This window comes from Vipera ursinii (assembly GCF_947247035.1).
Source record: "Vipera ursinii genome assembly, chromosome: 6".
Taxonomy (NCBI): Eukaryota; Metazoa; Chordata; class Lepidosauria; order Squamata; family Viperidae; genus Vipera; species Vipera ursinii.
The window spans coordinates 86,286,607-86,300,842 of NC_139515.1; the positions used below are offsets into that span (position 1 = coordinate 86,286,607).

The window sequence follows — 14,236 nt, forward strand, 5'->3', positions numbered from 1 at the left end:
CCTTGGAATACGGCATCCAGTTTTGGTCACCACGATGTAAAAAAGATGTTGAGACTAGAAAGAGTGCAGAGAAGAGCAACAAAGATGATCAGGGGAATGGAGGCTAAAACATATCAGAAACGGTTGCAGGAATTGGGTATGTCTAGTTTAATGAAGAGAAGGATGAGGGGTGACATGTAGCAGGGTTCCAGTATCTCAGGGGCTGCCCCAAAGAAGAGGGAGTCAAGGTATTCTCCAAAGGCCCTGAAGGCAGGATAAGAAGCAACGGATGGAAACTCATCAAGGAGAGAAGCAACCTGGAACTAAGGAGAAACTTCCTGACAGTTAGAACAATTAACCAGTGGAACAACCTTCCTCCAGAAGTGGTGAATGCTCCAACACTGGAAGTTTTTAAGAAGAGACTGGACAGCCATTTGTCTGAAATGGTATAAGGCTTCCTGCCTGAGCAGGGGGTTGGACTAGATGTCCTCCAAGGTCCCTTCCAACTACTTCTTCTTCTTCTTCTTCTTCTTCTTCTTCTTCTTCTTCTTCTTCTTCTTCTTCTTCTTCTTCTTCTTCTTCTTCTTCTATTATTATTATTATTATTATTATTATTATTATTATTATTATTATTATTCCTACACCCTTACATACAACTAATATGTAAATATTAAACACTGTCCGTCTTGAATATACAACGGAAGGAGGAAGTCTGAGAGTTCCCAAGGTCAATGCCGGATGGAATGAAACTATGGCTGAATCCGGATGTTCTGCTACGGATACCACGGAGCCCCCTCCTCCCCGAAGGCAACAAGGAAAACACGTCGTGAACAGGATGTGTCGCGTCCCAGACAATCTTGCGGACCTCGCTCAAGCAACGCTTCTGTGCCATGTCCTGGATGGGAGGGAGGGAACTGCAACCCCATAGTCACCCAGCTGGCTTTCATAGCTAAGACAGGACTAGAACTCACCATCTCCTGGTTTGGTGCCTTCACCTTTAGACCCAAATGCCTCTCTATGAGAATCATCTATGGTTTTTATATACAGATTTGATGCATTTGGCATCGGAAAGCAGAGAGAGCAATACTATCCCAAGATCACACATTTTTAAGTTCAGGAGGGAACAATTTTATGCTCACGTCCCCAGCACGGTTTTCGATCCAAACTCATCTCTTGCCATATTATATCATCCTATTCCAAATGGCCCAATATTGCCTTATCTTCATTATAACCTCGCAAAATGTCTGGAGGGATTACAGGCAAATGTGTATATTTTACCCTTTTTTTTTTAATCGGCCATGCTCAATTAGCCATCCTTTGGTCTGAAAGTTTTTGAACAAATTGGGGAAATCATCCCACAATCTTTATAATGAATCCCATTGTTGGGTTTAGATATTTCCTAAAGCGTATCGAATGCAAAGTGCAGCAAATTGTTTTGGTTCCTGGATGTTTCTTTCCGGATGGCTATTAAAGTTAATTTAATACATAAATAAATGTTAGCTCGCTGGATCTGTGTAAAAGGGTGGGAAATAGTTTTTGTATGAAATAGCAATAAAACGAAGAATTCTGGAGGGGAAAAAAAATTCATCTGGATACGTCTTGATTCAAATCTGCCCGGCATTTATTAGCTATCTTAACAAGTCTAATACAAAATAACGGAGTCATCCCACAATGTCAATTCTGCTGAGACTTGTTGACATTACTGAACAACCTATGTGTTCAAAAGGCACCCACCCCACCCAAAGAGACGGTAATTAGTGCTTGAACAATATAGTCTATTAATGAATATTTAAAACTACACAATAATCAAATAATCACTATTCTAGGAATTGGTCCACGCGTCTTAAAGGATGCTAGCTGGGGGATTTTAGGAGTTGAAGTTCCCCCCATCGTAAACTACACTGGCTGAGGAAATCTGGAAATCCATCATCTTAAAGCATGCTTGCTGGGGAATTCTGGGAATTGAAGTCCGCCCATCTTAAAATCTGCTGGCTGGGGAATTCTGGGAGTTGAAGTCCGCCCATCTTAAAGTCTGCTGGCTGGGGAATTCTGGGAGTTGAAGTCCGCCCATCTCAAAGTCTGCTGGCTAGGGAATTCTGGGAGTTGAAGTCCGCCCATCTTAAAGTCTGCTGGCTGGGGAATTCTGGGAATTGAAGTCCGCCCATCTTAAAGTCTGCTGGCTGGGGAATTCTGGGAATTGAAGTCCGCCCATCTTAAAGTCTGCTGGCTGGAGAATTCTGGGAGTTGAAGTCCACCCATCTTAAAGCAGGCTGGCTGAGGACATTACAGCTATCATAAATACATGCCAGTTGCCCAATTTTGATTACATGACAGCGTCCCAATTTTGATCGTGTGACTGCGGGGAATGCTGCAACGTTCGTAAGTTTGAAAAACGGTCATCAGTCATTTTTCCCCCCAAGGCCGTTGTAACTTTGAACAGTCGCTAAACGAACGGCCGTAAGTCAAGAACCACCTGTAGAACATTCTGCTTCCTGCAATGGACATTTCGGGAGCTTCTAGACTCGTTATTGCTGCAGAAGGCCAGGCTCCAAAACCACAAGTTCATCTCTTCTGCTTCCCCACCCAAAAAATAAATTGCCTTTTAACGTTTCAATTAGGACATGCACGGGAGTCAATCAAAGGGAGACACACATTGTGAAGTTCCTGTTGCCTTTTTTTCCCAGCTCTGGCCTCTTCAATTATCTATAATGAACTTCTTAACGCAGCCTCAAACCTTTTTATATGCTAACGAAGGCTGGATTGAAGCGGTGGCAATGGCCTCTTGTTAATGAAGGAAAAGCACGGTGGTGGTGGCATCGCTAGAGAGCAGGAGACAAAATCTGATCTGCAAAGCTTCTGGTTCCCTTCCTTGGTCTCCGCACCGTCTCCTACATCCTGGGTGTCAATCGATCGGTGTCAACAGAGCTGGAGGGGACCTTGGAGGTCTTCTAGTCCAGCCCCCTGCTCAAGCAGGTGACCCTGTACAATTTGAGACAGGTGCTTGTCCAGTTTCTTCTTAAAAGCCTCCAGTGATGGAGCACCGTAACTTCTGGTGGCCAGCTGTTCCGTTGGTTAATTGTCCTCACTGTTAGGAAGTTTCTCCTGAATTCCAGGCTGCTTCTCTCCTTGATGAGTTTCCATCCGTTGTTTCTTGTCTCGCCTTCTGGTGCTTTGGAAAATATTTATTTATTTTTTATTTATTTTAATTCCATTTATATCCCGCCCTTCTCCGAAGACTCAGGGCGGCTTACAAGCTTAGCAGTAGCCTTCATTCTATGTATATGCCTGCTTGTTAGGGCTTTCACACACACCCCAAGCGGTATTATTACAAAGTCAGCTTAATTGCCCCCAACAATCTGGGTCCTCATTTGACCTACCTCGGAAGGATGGAAGGCTGAGTCAACCTTGAGCCTGGTGGGATGCGAACCTGCGCTAATTGCAGGCAGCTGGTGATACTTAAGGAGGCATTAGCCCACTGCTCCACCAAGGCTCTATAAGTACAGTAGATCCCCATCTCCTTTGTGGCAACCTCTCAAATATTGGAGCACTAGTCCTTGTTTTTCCTACCACCCAAGCAACAATTCTTCATATGTTTTAGTCTCCAGGCCGTTGTTCATCTCAGTTGCTCTTCTCTGCCCTTTCTCCCACCCCCCCACCCCAGAATCTCAACCCCTTTTTGTTAATGTGGTGACCAAAACTGGATGCGGTACTCCAGGTGTGGCCTTACTAAGGCTTTATAAAGTGGGACTAAGGTATAATACTTCACGTGATTTTGATTCTATGCTTCTGTTTATGCAGCCAAGGATTGTGTTAGCTTTTTGGGCTGCTGCCGCACAGCGCTGGCTCTTATTTAAGTGATCGTCCGCTAGGACTCCAAGGTCCCCCTCACAGTTACAGGAAATGAGGACTGGAGAGCTGCTCAGTCCAACAGTTTGGCTTGAGAAATACTCTGCAGAAAACCTCAAAGAGATGGGAGGCAACTAGTGGAACTTCCTCTCTCTGACTCTGTTCTTAGGTGGGAGCAGCCCATCCGGATGGCCTCTTCCTAAGGATGTCTTAGGGTCAGAAGTGGTTTTGCATCCCAGCTACTTTAAAATACATGGACCTCAACTCCCAGAATTCCCCAGTCACCATGATGACTGAGGATTTCTGGGAGTTGAAGTCCACGCACCTTAAAGTTGCGCTCTGTCTCCATCCACCTAGCCATCCATTAATTATGTGTCTGTTTGTCTACGTCCTTCTCTCTATCCATCCATGTCTGTCCGTCTGTCTGTCCGTTTATCTATCTATCTATCTATCTATCTATCTATCTATCTATCTATCTATCTATCTATCTATCTATCTCCTTATCCATCCATCCATCCATATCTGTCTGTGAATCTATGCATCTTTCTATCCATCCATCTCCTTATCCATCCATCCATCCATATCTGTCTCTGTCTATCTATCTATCTATCTATCTATCTATCTATCTATCTATCTATCTATCTATCATCTATCTATCTATCTATCTATCTATCTATCTATCTATCTATCTATCTATCTATCTGTTGTTGTTAGCTGCGAAGTCGTGTCCGACCCATCGCGACCCTATGGACAACATTCCTCCAGGCCTTCCTGTCCTCTACCATCATCTGGAGTCCATTTAAGCTCACGCCTCCTGCTTCAGTGACTCCATCCAGCCACCTCATTCTCTGTCGTCCCCTTCTTCTATTGCCCTCGATCTTTCCCAGCATTAGGCTCTTCTCCAGTGAGTCCTTCCTTCTCATTAGGTGGCCAAAGTATTTGAGTTTTAGCTTCAGGATCTGGCCTTCTAAAGAGCAGTCAGGATTGATCTCCTCTAGGACTGACCTGTTTGATCGCCTTGCAGTCCAAGGGACTTGCAGGAGTCTTCTCCAGCACCAGAGTTCAAAGGCCTCTATTCTTTGGCGCTCAGCCTTTCTTATGGTCCAACTTTCACTGCCATACATTGCAACTGGGAAGACCATAGCCTTGACTATACGCACTTTTGTTGACAGGGTGATGTCTCTGCTTTTTAGTGTGCTGTCTAGATTTGTCATGGCTTTCCTCCCCAGGAGCAAGTGTCTTTTAATTTCTTGGCTACAGTCCCCATCTGCAGTGATCTTGGAGCCCAGGAAAATAAAATCTGTCACTACCTCCATTTCTTCCCCATCTATTTGCCAGGAATTGAGAGGGCCAGATGCCATGATCTTGGTTTTCTTAATGTTAAGTTTCAACCCAAGTTTTGCACTCTCCTTCTTCACCCGCAACAAGAGGCTCTTTAGTTCTTCTTCACTTTCTGCCATTAGAGTGGTATCATCTGCGTATCTTAGGTTGTTGATATTTCTTCCGGCAATCTTAATTCCAACTTTTGATTCATCTAGCCCTGCCTTTCTCATGATGTGCTCTGCATATAAGTTAAATAGGCAGGGCGACAGTATACAGCCTTGCCGGACTCCTTTCCCAATTTTGAACCAATCAGTGGTTCCGTGTCCAGTTCTCACTGTTGCTTCTTGACCCGCATATAGGTTTCTTAAGAGACAAATAAGATGGTCTGGTACTCCCATCTCTTTAAGAACTTGCCACAGTTTGTTATGATCCACACAATCAAAGGCTTTAGCATAGTCAATGAAGCAGAAGTAGATGTTTTTCTGGAACTCCCTAGCTTTCTCCATGATCCAGCGTATGTTGGCAATTTGATCTCTAGTTCCTCTGCCTCTTCAAAATCCTGCCTGTACTTCTGGTAGTTCTCGATCCACATACTGCTGAAGTCTAGCTTGTAGGATTTTAAGCATGACTTTACTAGCATGAGAAATGAGTGCAATGGTGCGATAGTTTGAACATTTTTTGGCACTGCCTTTCTTTGGAATTGGAATGTAAACTGATCTTTTCCAATCCTGTGGCCACTGTTGAGTTTTCCAAATTTGCTGGCAAATTGAGTGTAGCACTTTTACTGCACTGTCTTTTAAGATTTTGAATAGCTCAGCTGGAATACTGTCACCTCCACTAGCTTTGTTGTTGCTCAGCTTTTCTAAGGCCCACTTCACTTCACATTCTGGATGTCTGGCTCGAGGTCAGTGACCACCTCATTGTGATTATCTGGGACGTTAAGCTCATTCTTGTATAGTTCTTCTGTGTAATTTTGCCACCTCTTCTTAATCTCTTCTGCCTCTGTTAGGTCCCTGCCATTTTGGTCCTTTATCATGCCCATTTTTGCATTAAACGTTCCCTTCATCTCTCCAATTTTCTTGAAAAGATCTCTGGTCCTCCCTATTCTATTGTTTTCTTCTATTTCTTTGCACTGTTCATTTAAGAAGGCATTCTTATCTCTTCTAGCTATTCTCTGGAATTCGGCATTCAATTGGGCATATCTCTGTTTTTCTCCCTTGCCTTTCGCTTCCCACCTTTCCTCAGCTATTTGCAAAGCTTCCTCAGACAGCCATTTTGCTTTCTTGCATTTCTTTTTCTTTGGGATGGTTTTGGTTGCTACCTGTTGTACAATGTCGCGAACCTCTGTCCATAGTTCTTCAGGCACTCTGTCTATCAGATCTAATTCCTTAAATCTATTTGTCACCTCTACTGTATATTCAACAGGGATATGATTTAATTCATATCTGAGTGGCCTAGTGCTTTTCCCTACTTTCTTCAGTTTAAGCCTAAACTTTGCAAGGAGAAGCTCATGGTCTGAGCCACAGTCAGCTCCTGGTCTTGTTTTTACTGACTGTATAGAGCTTCTCCATCTTTGGCTGCAGAGCATATAGTCAATCTGATTTCTGTGTTGACCGTCTGGTGATGTCCATGTGTAAAGGCGTCTCTTGGGTTGTTGGAAAAGAGTGTTTGCTATGACCATCGTATTCTCTTGACAAAATTCTATCAGCCTGTGCCCTGCTTCATTTTGTACTCCAAGGCCAAACTTGCCTGTTATTCCAGTTATCTTTTGGCTTCCTACTTTAGCATTCCAATCCCCCATGATGATAAGGACATCATTTTTTGGTGTTAGTTCTATAAGGTGCTGTAGGGCTTCATAGAACCGGTCAATTTCATCCTCTTCAGCACTGGTGGTTGGGGCATAGACTTGGACTACTGTGATATTAAATGGTTTGCCTTGGATTCGAACTGACATCATTCTGTCATTTTGGGGATTGTATCCCAGTATTGCTTTTCCTACTCTTTTATTGACTATGAAGGCTACTCCATTTCTTCTGAGGGATTCTTGTCCGCAGTAGTATACCTGATGGTCATCTGAATTAAATTCACCCATTCCTGTCCATTTTAGTTCGCTGATACCTAAGATGTCGATGTTCAGTCTTGTCATCTCTTGTTTGACCACGTCCAGCTTTCCTTGATTCATGGATCTTACATTCCAGGTTCCTATGGAGAAAAAATCTTTACAGCATCGGACTTTCCTTTCACCACCAGACACATCCACAGCTGAGCGTCCTTTCGGCTTTGGCCCAGTCGCTTCATTCTTTCTGGTGCTACTAGTACTAGCCCTCTGCTCTTCCCCAGTAGCATATTGGACGCCTTCCAACCTGAGGGGCTCATCTTCCAGCATCATATCGTTTTGCCTTTTGGTACTGTCCATAGGGTTTTCATGGCAAAGATACTGGAGTGGGTTGCCATTTCCTTCTCCAGTGGATCACGTTTTGTCAGAACTCTCGGCTATGACCTGTCCGTCTTGGGTGGTCCTGCACGGCATAGCTCATAGCTTCATTGAATTACGCAAGCCCCTTCGCCACGACAAGGCAGTAATCCATGAAGGGATTAGAAGATCTATCTATCTATCTATCTCCTTATCCATCCACCCATCCATCCATCCATATCTGTCTGTCTATCTATCTATGTATCTATCCATCCATCTGCTTATCCATCCATCCATGCATGTCTGTCTATGTATCTATGTATCTTTCTATCCATCCATCCATCTCCTTATCCATCCATATCTGTCTGTGTCTGTCTATCTATCTATCTATCTATCTATCTATCTATCTATCTATCTATCTATCTATCTATCTATCGCTGTCTCTATCATCCCTCCATCCATCCATCCATGTCTGTCTGTCTGTCTGTCATCAGTATTAATCTGGAGGCCTCTAGATACACCCACCCATCCCATCCTCTTAATCTTGTCCCATTTGCAAGGGATCCTTTTAAAAGAAAGAGAGAGAGAGAGAGAGAGAGAGAAAGAGAAAGAGAAAGAGAGAGACTTCCATTGGACGGTTGCATCTTGACTTTTTTTTTCACCCCACCCTCCCCCATCTTGCCCTCCTCTCTCTCCCCCCCCCCAACCTGGCTCTGCCTGCACCTGTCAAGACTTCTCTTTATCTCCCCCCGCCACACACACACACACCAGAGGAGCTCTTGACAACTCCTGAGGGTGGCAAAATCCCGCTCCTGAAGTGGCAGCGTCGGGGAGAGGAAAGGAAAACCGGGGGGGGGGGGGACAAAGAAAATCAGCGCATTTGAACCTGAAGGGGCCACTTGAAGGATTCTGAGCCTGCAGCAGCTGGCTGAAGAGAATGGGGTATCTGCCAGCTGAACACGATGAAACAACATTTGAAGTTCTCGTTCCTTTTATGTGGCTCCAGACAGGAACGCGTTGGAACCCCTTGTAGCGGGCCAGCTTCCCTCCCCATCTTTCTTTCTCTTCTTTCAGATTTCCACCCCTTTTCATCTCCTTCTCTTTCTCAGCCCCCTCCCCAACAACGACCCTCCTTCAGCGTAATTAGATGATTAAGTACCTTTTTTTTTAAGTCCGGAGCCCTAACAGGCTGGTTATATGGAAATGCTCTTTTGCTTTTTTGCAGCTTTTATTCTTACCAATATCTCTTCCTCCCTCGTATCACCCCATCCGCAACACACACACACACACACACACCCTCTTTCATCCACGCCACCCGGCTTTCGTCCTCATTGAAAACCCAAATCCCTTTCAAGGCTCTGAAACAAGATTCGATTGAAAGGCAGGCCCACCGAAAGGGGCTGAAGGCTTTGTTCCACTCCGTTCAAACCTGCTAGCCTTTCTCTGCCGGACAGACACATTGGCCCGGGGATGGGGTGAGAGAGGAGAACGGATCTCAGGAGGGATCCGTATCCTGCCTAAATCTCTCTCGCCACCTCAAAGGCCCAATCCGATGCAAAGAGGGGCTATTACGGGGGCTTGAATTCTGCGCCAGCCAACGACTCGGTAAAAGCTGGGAGAAAAGCATTGGGGTTTTTCCCACAAAAAAAGTGTGGCGGGGCTGCAGTGCCTAGAAGCTTTCTGCTTTTGTCCACATGACAAAAGGACACAGTGGTGTGTGTGTGTGTGTGTGTGTGTGTGTGTGTGTGTGTGTGTGTGTGTGAAGCCAGGAGCTCTGACGCTTTCGTACTGTGGGAAGTCAGCCCCCCCCAGAGAAGGAAATATGAAAAAGGTAGGAAAATATATTTCCTCAAAGGATCTTAAAGAGGCAGAAAAGCATGCCTGCTTTTTCTTCATAGCCCCACGTCTCCCTTCCCCAAGCAGAAACCAGCTCTGTAGAAATGCGGATGTGATCATCCATTCAGGAAGATTGGAGGCCTCCAGCTAGAAGCTTAGGAACAACCTAAAATCTACATACCCCACCCAAACTCTAAGACGGGACATAATAGGATTAACCCACAGATGCCAAAAGGACACAGGTCAGAATACATGACACAGGAAATGCAAAGCCTCAAACAGGAACAGGAAACAACTCCAAACAAAAGGCTCCAGAGGGTATAAAAACCCACTCCCTACATGTGCTCGCTCTTTTTTTCTTCCAGAGCCATCTTTCTGTCTGGCTCTCCTCTTCAATAAACCACAACCTTCTTTCTAAAGCAGTCGCCATGTTGTTTATCCTGGGCTTGGACTGAACCACGATGAAGACTTTCCCCTCAACAGTACTTAAGTGTGACATGCAGGACGTGTGCGTCCAAATGGGATGAGGAAACTTCTGTTTTCGTAATCCTGCTTTGCTTCTCGCAAAGGGAGCCCTAACCTCTGAAACGGTGAAACAAACAAACAAAAAACACACCATCCCGTTTTCTCTCCTGCTGAATTATTCAAGGCAATTCTGAGGGAAAGGATCAGCAGAATTTCCACCTGACGGATCTACCGATCGATAGATCTTGTCACTGAAACGAACGCCAACTTGTAGCCCGGCATTCCTGATTTGAGCACGGTCCTAGCAAGAAGGGGCAATTGTAATGGAACGTGTGGATGACCTCAGGGTACCGAGGGGAAGAGATGATGCCTAAGGGAAAAAATTAGATAAGAGAAGCAGGAGACTCCGTGGGCCAAGGGCAAGACCCTCAAGGGGGTATTGGGACGGAGTAGATGTGTCCGGCGGTCCACATCACCTGATCCCCTGACTCCATGTGCTGCCGGTGCCACCACAGCGCAGCTGCTGGAAGGCCAGCTCGGTATTCACAATGGGCTATGCAGCCCCCACGCTGGATGCTGTTGACCCCCATGTGCTCACGGCAGGTGGAGCGAATTCCCCTCACACACCTCGGTACCTACCGCAGCCACCAGCTGCTCACGCAGGTCCATTAGGCCGCCACCCAGAGATGCAGGCCTGCCTGTTCTGTTCCAGCCTACGACCGGCCCTGTTTGTGTATCAGGGACAACCCCTTTTTTCCTTTTTACAGCCAATAGGTTGGAAAAAGCCAACCCAAATTTATTTACAGTTCAAACAAAAAAGCAACAGAATATTTCCTTCAATAAATGAATCAAAATATCAAACAAGAGTCAACAAACAAGAGTTAAACAGAAGTAGCAAGAACAGACCAGGATTCCCTTAGAATGTCTCCAAATGGTTGCCTTCAGCAATCAGCTCCGCCCACACCTTCCCCTTTTATTATCTGTCCCAAGGTGTGGCTTCTGACTGCCTTCTCCTCCTCTCACTGAGTTGCCTCATTGTTTTTCTCTGCTCTGCTCTGCTCTGCTGGATTGCCTTCTGCTTCTAGAGTCTCTGAACAGATTCAGCTGTGACTCCTCTGAGTCCGACCCCTCCTCCTCACCCAGCTGAGCCTCGTGAGGAACACAACTGGAGAGGCCAGGCTGAGAGTCCTGCATTGCATCAGACCCTCCCTCTGACACCAAAGGCTCTCCAAACCCCTCCTCCTCCTCCTCAGATTCCTCGGACTCAGCTGCTGGGAGCACTGGCTGACACTGAATCACAACACTGCCCAGCAAGAAGAAGGCGAAGCAGTCGGCTAGGAAGCCCTGCGTAGAGGTGGTGGAGCACACCCAGGGCCTGCAGGCAAAAGGCTATCCTGAGAGGGGAAAGCCAGATCCCATCAGCATCATGGCCGCCCAGGCCCAGAAGAGATGGGGGGGTAGGCACACAATCCTGGCTGGGACTGGGGGGTCATGGCACTGATGGGGATCCGGCTTTTCCTGCTCAGGGTGGCCTTTGGCTTGCTGGGCGTGGGCGTGCTCTACCACCTCTCCTCAAGCTTGCTAGCCAGCTGTTTCGCCTCCTTTGTGCTGGGCGGGGCTGCTGCTCCAGGTGGCAGCGGCCTAATGGACCTGTGTGGGCTGCTGGCAATGGTGGCATGGGTACCACAGAGATGGCTCTGAGTGCCGCCTCTGGGACATGTGCCATAGGTTCGTCACCATTGTTCTAGGATATGGTGTTCTGTCCCAGCCTACGTGAGTCCTTGTTTTGCTCATAAGGAGAAACCCCTCTTCCAAGAAACAGGCAGGAACCGCAAGAAAAAACCAAACCCTTTTATCCTCACAGACCCGAGTCAATGTCCAAGGCAAACAAACACAGTCCACAGAAACTTGGTCCTCAACACGAACGGTTGCCCTCGGCAACCAGCACCTCCCACACCTTCCCTTTTCTAATGCAGCCAAGGCGTGGCTTCCTAATGCCTTCTCCTTTGCCTTTGGAGCCGCCCCATTGCATTCCTCTATCCTGCTCGCTTCTCTTGCCGGCTCTTTCGTGCATCCGGGATTTGTCCCAGCTGTGCTTCATCACTGTCCAACTGGGGCTCCCAGCACAGCTGTGTCTCAGCCTGAGCACGAGTAGAGGGGCCAGGCTCCTCGTCCGACTGTGAGTCTCGGAGCTCCTCAGAGCCTTCCTCTGACTCTGATGTTACTCTAGGCCCCTCCTCCTCCTCCTCCTCTGATTCCTCAAACTCAGCTGCCGGATCCACTGGCTGGCGAGGAATCGCAACAGGTGGGATGAAGATGGCAAGGGATGAAAATGGATTTAACTGGGGAATGGAATAAACAAAAGGAGGAAAGTCTTTCAAGGATTTTTGGTCTTGAAGTCACTTTCAGATAAGCTACGGATCGTCAACCAGCAATGCAATGAATGGTTGGATCTTGGTCTCCTGCTAATGGGCACTATATATGGCAAACTGTTGGACCAGGAGGCCCATCATCTTGACCCAGCAAGGTTGTTCTTGTGCCCTTTTCACAACAGTGGCTACAATTTTGAGCTTTTCCCTGTGCTAATGTTGAAAAGCTGATACCATCTTATTGCGGTAGCAGTCTATTACACTTCCTCCTCCCCTATCTGCTAAACATCACACGCCCGTTCTCTCCCACCCCGTTCGAGGAAATAATAACCACAGATTCTTCAACTCAAGGGCTGCCAAAACGCATTTCAAAGCAGCTGGCTGCGTTTTCAAAAGCCCCCTCAAAAAAGGGAAATGATACGCCAAAGCCAAAGCATTCTGATCCCCAATCACGCGATCTGTTCGTCAGCCTTTTTTTTTTTTTTTGAGTCAGCTCTGGTGCCGGCTGTACAAATATCTGTGTTTTGTTGCTGAGTTGAAGTTTTAAAGATGAGAGTAAATAGGGCTTTGGCACAGTCTGGGCTCTTTAAGAGTCCGGGCAAGTTTAGGGTTTTAATTAAGAGTAATGAGAGGAAATTATATCATCGGATCTAGAAAAAAAAGAACTCCACTTCCCAATCCAGGCTGAGTCATGGCTTAAAGTTGCCGCCGGGATGAAATTCGCATCGCCTCCAGAGCTCGCAAATCTTTTGATGAGGATTTTGATTTGGAATCTGGATATCGTTAGGATTGAGCCTCGGAAGCGTCAACAGTACGCAGCACTTATCTGCAACTCTTTAAAGCAGCCTGATCTTTCCCCAGAATTGTGTAGCTGATCCGAGAAAAGATGCAGCTGCTTTAAAAAGTTGCAGGCAGGGACCACTCCTGCAAGCCTTTGTGTCCCAGAGCAGAGGCCTCCAAACTTTTAAGTCTTGTGGGCTTCAATTAAGCCTCCTTAAGTAACACCAGCTGCCTGCAATTAGTGCAGGTTCGAGTCCCACCAGGCTCAAGGTTTAGTTTAGTTTAAGGTTGACTCAGCCTTCCATCCTTCCGAGGTAGGTAAAATGAGGACCCAGATTGTTGGGGGCAATTAAGCTGACTTTGCAATAATGCCGCTTGGGGGTGTGTGTGAAAGCCCTAATAAGCAGGCATATACATAGAATGAAGGCTACTGCTAAGCTTGTAAGCCGCCCTGAGTCTTCGGAGAAGGGCGGGATACAAATGGAATTTTTTAAAAAAATAGCGTTAGTAAGACCACACCTGGAATACGGCATCCAGTTTTGGTCACCACGATGTAAAAAAGATGTTGCGACTCTAGAAAGAGTACAGAGAAGAGCAACAAAGATGATTGGGGGACTGGAGGCTAAAACCTATGAAGAACAGTTACAGAAAATGGGCATGGCTAGTCTAGTGAGGAGAAGGACCAGGGGTGACATGATAGCAGCCTTCCAATGTCTAAGGGGCTGCCCCAAAGAAGAGGGAGTCAATCTATCTTCCAAAGCACCTCAAGGAAGGACAAGAAACAACGGATGGAAACTAACCAAGGAGAGAAGCAACCTGGAATTAAGGAGGAATTTCCTGACAGTGAGGACAATTAACCAGTGGAACAACCTGCCTCCAGAAGCGGTGAATGCTCCAACATTGGAAGTTTTCAAGAAGAGACTGGACAGCCATTTGTCTGAAATGGTATAGGGTTTCCTGCCTGAGCAGGGGGTTGGGCTAGATGACCTCCAAGGCCCCTTCCAACTTTATTATTATTATTATTATTATTATTATTATTATTATTATTAATAATAATAATAATAATAATAATAATAATAATAATAATAATAATAATTGATAGACAGCTTTTGATAAAGTCATTTAAGGAATGCTCAGGGTCTTCAGCCCTTTTGAACGGCAACTAAAGTTGCAAACAATCCAAGCCCCAGAATTCATGCCGGACATTTTAACACTGGCCAAATAT

At 46.1% G+C, this 14,236-nt stretch overlaps 1 protein-coding gene across 1 annotated transcript in view; it reads right to left on the reverse strand.

The window, feature by feature from the left end:
- The window catches only part of PLXNA4 (plexin A4), a gene marked incomplete at both ends in the record, with an annotated part of 418,983 nt that overhangs the window by 96,184 nt on the left and 308,563 nt on the right, over positions 1 to 14,236 (reverse strand). The gene's annotated exons all lie outside the window — the stretch shown is intronic.